Here is a 5871-nt window from a genome sequence, read left to right on the forward strand (position 1 = left end):
GGGTCCCAGATGAGCAGCTGGGAAAGGGCTAGGAAAATGGGGTGCAGAAAGAAGGGGAAAATTTATGAAAGGCAGCTGAGAGTGACTGAAGCATCTTCAACTACTGTATAAGACCATGCACTCTATTTAACAGAGTAGGGCACTAGGAGTCAGGACTACTTAGACAAATCCAGACCTCAGTAACCCAATGTGCAAAATCTCTCTCTCTCTCTCTCTCTCTCTCTCTCTCCTCTCTCATAACCCTGATATCTGAGCACTGAACTCCCTTTACAAGCAGAATATTGATGCTTCATTAGTGTGGTAAAGCATTTGGAGATCCCTAGATGATGTAAGTGCATGGCATTATTATTAGAACCTCTCATTGACTGGGGCAGGAAAGCAGCCGGGTGGGTTTCTGTAGTTCCTGAGCTCCGCATGTCTCTCTTGAGGTCTTTGAGCATCACTGACATACCCTCTTCCTTGGCAGTAAACCAGTGCCCTGCCTTAGCATGCCTTTGGGGGAGCCAATTCACTGTCAGGCACTGTTGACTGGAGCAACCCTTCTTGCCAACATCTGACCACCCTGGATTCCTGCTTGACTGGACGGAAAGTGGCAGCGATGGGGTTGGGGAGTCCCTGTGTTTTTTACTGGCCTAAAAAAATACAGCCCCATCTGCTTCAATCATCAAGGGACATTACTGCCAAGGATGGTTTTGGACTGAGCAGCAGCAGTCCCTGGCTGGGAATGTTCCTAAGAAGGATCCCGGACAGCGCTGGCCAAACAAAAATAAAGGAATTTGGGGGCTTTGGTGGACCTGATCTTTGAACAAGCCCAACATGTTCAGTGAAATGAGCGTCCTGCTTCTGGGACAGCCACTGATGCCAGCCGTGGTATAGCATCACTCCGCACTGTGAACCCATCTAAATCCCATGAAAAAAACAAACTCCCCACGAAAGATTAAGGAGAGATCCTGCCCCTGTTATAAATTATACTCACCAAGGCTGAGCGAGCAAACAAGCCTTAAATGGTGACGTTCGTTCCATTTCATGACTAGCAGCTCCCAAGAGATGGGTTCTGTTCTTTTTTTTTCTTCCTAAAGGTGTTTTTTTGGCTGGGGGCAACACAAGGGGGGTGGGCAGATGCGCCATGAATTTATTTGGCTGGAAGAGGCAAGAATCTGTCAGCAGAAAAAGGGGCTGTCAGCAGGAGAAAGTGAGCTGCAAATTGTCCATTTCTAAACGGCTTGTTCATATGACACTTGTAAATTCAGAAGCCACCTGTTCGGCCATCAGTCACCAAGTGAAAATGAAGCTTTCCTGAAATCAAGATTCTGACAGATACAGAAAACTAAAAAGAACAAAACAAAACCCCAACCCTTAAAAAGAAGAAGAAAAGTCCTTACGTTTGCTCTGGTGTGAAATGAGAATTGGGACTGGTTGGATCTTTCCTGAAGCCCCAGGAAAAGGGCTTTATTTCCCCGCTCCCTCCAAAAAAAATGATATGTACTCCTTTCACACAAAAACAAACAAAAACAAACAAAAAACAACCCCCCCAAAAACATCATCAACAAACACCCCGCATACACTTTTGCAAAACTCCTGGAGCGTTTCTGGGGAAACAGGTTGCTAAAGCAAAAAAAATGACGGTAGATTTGGGGAATGGATTTATTCCTGCTAAAAGATCATTCTGGATGGGAACAAGTGGCATGTCCCTTTGAAGTTGCGAAACTAAAGAGCGGATTAGCTGTGATACCAAGCACCGTATTGGCTTTCCCCTTTCCATGCAAGGTCAAATTAAGATTGGACAAGCCAGGGACCCAAAAGTAGACTATATAAAGCAGATGATTATTTTTCGCCTCTTAGGGTGTAATGTGCTCGTTTCTCCTAGGGAGAATTGCAGGGCGGCAGCCAGCAGGGTAGGTATTACGTGCTAGGTTTTTCTGGCTGGCCACAGAGCACATAGCCCGATGCGCCTGATCAAATAGCTTGTTAATTTCATCATTTCAGACTTTTATGGTTTTTCCAGTTGCTGCTGCTTTTATAAACAAGCATTTCGGTGACCTTCCCCTCCGGACATCAGCGCATTCAGCTCTGCAAGAATCCCAAGCTCTGAAAGTTTATAAATAAGCCTTCTATCAAGTTCCACAACAGGTGTGACCTCCCCCCCTGTCCTAAAACTGAACAGTTTCAACAAGCAAATAAAGACTGCACAGTCCTGTCTTAAAGGGGAAGCACTCCAGAAAGAAAAACACATAGGCCCTGATACGGCCAACACCACGCCCGACCCATCCACAGGGAGGGCTTGTGCGGTCATGGTTTTGGGAATCCCAACCCGATTGGGTGGATAGTGTAAGTGAGAACGAGAAAGAGCAGACAATGTAGACAATAGAATATGCTGTGCCACCCCATATTCTATATCAGCACCAGAGTCAAAGGGCACCGTGCTAGTGATACTGTGAACTGGCCTCAGCCAGTGTCAAGGGGTTCGATCCTGAGAGGTGCTGAGCATCGTACCTGCTGATTTTCAGGGTTTTGACCTAAGGCACAGGCTTTTATGGGACTTCCCTGACTCTATAGACAAGATATCTCCCAAAATCTCAGGACTTTTGATAGGACCGGTGCCAGTGGCATGGGTGGTACAACAATGATGCTGGATGGAGGAGAAGGATAGAAGGAAGGGTCCTGCTGCAGGTTGCAAAGCATTAAATCTCAAGGTTCTCTGGATTCTCTAAAACGCTGCAGGTGATGGATTGTTTTCCTGATTTCCAATAATTACATTTATTTCACGTCAGGTGTTTTTCCAAAGAGAGAGAAACACTGGGGCATTGGGCATGGACTGGGGGCATCCATCTCCGCGGGAAACCCCAGCCTGTGCAGTTCCTCATTGAAGGGTAAGTACTTTTGATTCCAGACTGAAATCAGTGGGAGCTGAGAATGCTCAGGCACCAGCACCTGCCTGATCCTCAGGACGGAGGATGGAGATAGGATGGCTTTGCTGCTTTTGATTTCTGGAAATGTTTCTGACATGCTGATGGGCCGAATGGTCACTACAAAGAGGGGACTGTCTATCTCTTAGGTACTTCTGTGTCCCCACCACTGTGGTATTTGTGTACCTCTCAATCTGTGAGTCAGGGCAGGGCTATTTATTCCCATGTTACAGATGGGGGAACAAGGCTCAGAGAGGCTAAGTGACTCATTTAAAGTCACACAGGAAATCTGTGGCAGAGCAGTGGCAAGTCCTAGATCCTAACCAATGGATCATCCTCCCTCTATTGAGATTGCCTAGTAATCCCATGCCAACTGTGAAGCAGACTGTATCGTGCATGCCACAGCCAAGCAGGTACTGTGCAGGAGATGTCTCCAAGGCACTCTGACAGAGCTAAGAGCCTCCTATCATGGGTGTGTATAAGTTAGGACATCTCAAAGGTGGGCAGCATGTTTGTAAGCAGGGGCATGCCATATACCCTATATTGAAACTTTTCATCCAGCTGGACACACTCAAGGATGTACTAGTGGATCACACATGGATCACAGATTTGGAATTGACAGGTGAGTTTCATCCTCTGACTTCCATGGAGTTTATCAGGGACAACTGGTCACAAACTTCTTTAGGTCTTTATAGATACAGATTGCTGATGATATCAACCCAAGCACAGGCCAATCTGAAATCATCCATCACAACTATGGCCACTGAGACAAATTCTGCTCTGAATTACACCAGTTAAATCTGGAGTAACTCAATTGCATTCACTGGTATAGATGAGAGCAGAATTTGTCCCACTGATTCTAGTTCAAAAAACAAACCAAAAATTCAGACAGCTTCTCTCTAAAGATGGGGAAATCAGGTGGATTAAAATTCAAATCAACTCAATCCTTCACCCAAAACTCAACTGAACCTCTGGTGATTTGCGAGGAATAAATAGTGGTTAACTTTTCCCATTTTTCTTCATCTTCATGACGGCTGCTGTATTTCCAGTTTCTGGCTAGGATTGTGAAGCACTAAAATACTGCAAAAGAGGGTATTCCCAGCCCTGATCAGAATCAGGCAGTGCCAGAGAAGGAACCCTTTTCCCATGAGATTTCTGACCTAGATCTGCAGACCAATAGCTCAGCAAAACATCCAAACTTTTGGGTGCTTATCTGAGCCCATTCCAACCTCTACCACCACTATGTATCCATCAGCCTCATTGATTGCTGTCTGACTTGCTCAGATTAATCCAACACTGCTCCTCTCACTTGACAAATCAGATGTCACCAACTTTACTGCAGAAGTTCTCACTACAAAAGAGGACCTGGCATATGCTTCTGTAGCCTACTGGTGAGTGTGTGTTACAGGTCCCGCTCTGTGCATGGTTCACAGGGGATAGGAGTCTGTGACAGCCCCACCTAAAAGGTGTTGGCTCTTTAGTTTAGGTTCAGGCTGTAGCAGCTCTGGAGGTCCATGGTTCAATACCCAGTGCACTGGCCAAGCACTTATGTGACACGTCCTATGGAATCACTCTAATTGGCAACTGTTTGCATTTTTGCTGGGAGGGACATGGGACAAGGTAGGTGCAACCTCGTGTTGGAGTCAAGAAACCAGATCCACATGAAATAACTTCCATCTCTCTCTGGTGTTGAAAACTCTACATTTTTGTCTGTCACACGTGTTGCACTGGTAAGAAATTGAGTAACTGCAGAGGGGTCAGTGGGATTTTTTATATAGATTATTGAGGGGGACATCCTATAAAATAACAGTATCATGCACAGAGGAAAAGATTCTGAGATGTCAATGGGGCACAGACCCCAATATAATCCACGACAAATGGGCCTCAAAAAGAGATCACAGAAGAGATTGGCTATACCCAGTTGGAGAGGAGGTTATGATCTAATCAGTACAAGTGAGGGAACCAATATAACAAATGAGACAGGAGGGCCCAATGTAAATCAATACAACAGAAGGAATCAGTATGATCAGGCAGGCAGGAAAGCCTGATATAATCACGAACGCTACAGTGCTGAGATACTGTGGTGATGGGCACTATGGAAAAACCTAATTCAATACGATAAAAAACTCAATGTAGTCAATGAAAGTTGGAGAGAGGGATTGGATATTATCGTTGGGACTGGAGTCGTTGATAATGATACAATCAACGGGACATCAGGACATCTAGCTTGCAAGCCTCATGCTGTCCATCCCAGCGCTGTCTGCTGTTATAAAGGAACTCTGTAGTTCCTTATGGAATGTGGAGGACATATCCATGTGGGTGCATATTGCTGCGATGTAGAGACAACACGGATGTCACCTGGAACAAACAGCTCTTGTCCATGTGGTCAGGCAGAGGCTTGTGTGGAGGACATATAAGTGCTGGGGTGGGTGAATGTTCCATCGAAGGAAGGGAGTCGGCCGCTGCTGCAGTCCCATGCTGCAGTCTCATTTCTGCTGCATTATGGAAGGATTTGGGTCTAAGAACATTCTAAGTACCCTGCTGAGAACAATAAGAGCAGCCATTTGGCTCATGGTGAGCCCGTCCCTTCTAATGCACTTACTGTCCCTCAGGGCTATGTCTAATTACTGCTCGAACACAACGGTTGCAGGGATCCTTCACACAATGGGATTTATTGTCAGTCTTTTCTTCTCTTTTCTTTTGTGCCGTGCTAGTAAGGAGACTTTAACTCACCACCCCAAGCACAGAACGAATGTCTGCAGAACCCACATCATGCCACCAGCCCACGGATGTCCCAGGAGACCCCAGCACGTGTGGGTGTAGTGGGGACCGATTACTTCTGGGCCCCATGTGAGAATAGGGGATAGTCTCTCTTGGAGGTGAAGGGGCAAGTTCCCTCCTGAGGCCTGAGTCCAACAGATTGTGTGTGTGCGGTGCACATGCATGTGTGTGCATTATTCTCCAG

The sequence above is a fragment of the Malaclemys terrapin genome, chromosome 19 (genome assembly GCF_027887155.1).
Source record: "Malaclemys terrapin pileata isolate rMalTer1 chromosome 19, rMalTer1.hap1, whole genome shotgun sequence".
Lineage (NCBI taxonomy): Eukaryota > Metazoa > Chordata > Testudines > Emydidae > Malaclemys > Malaclemys terrapin.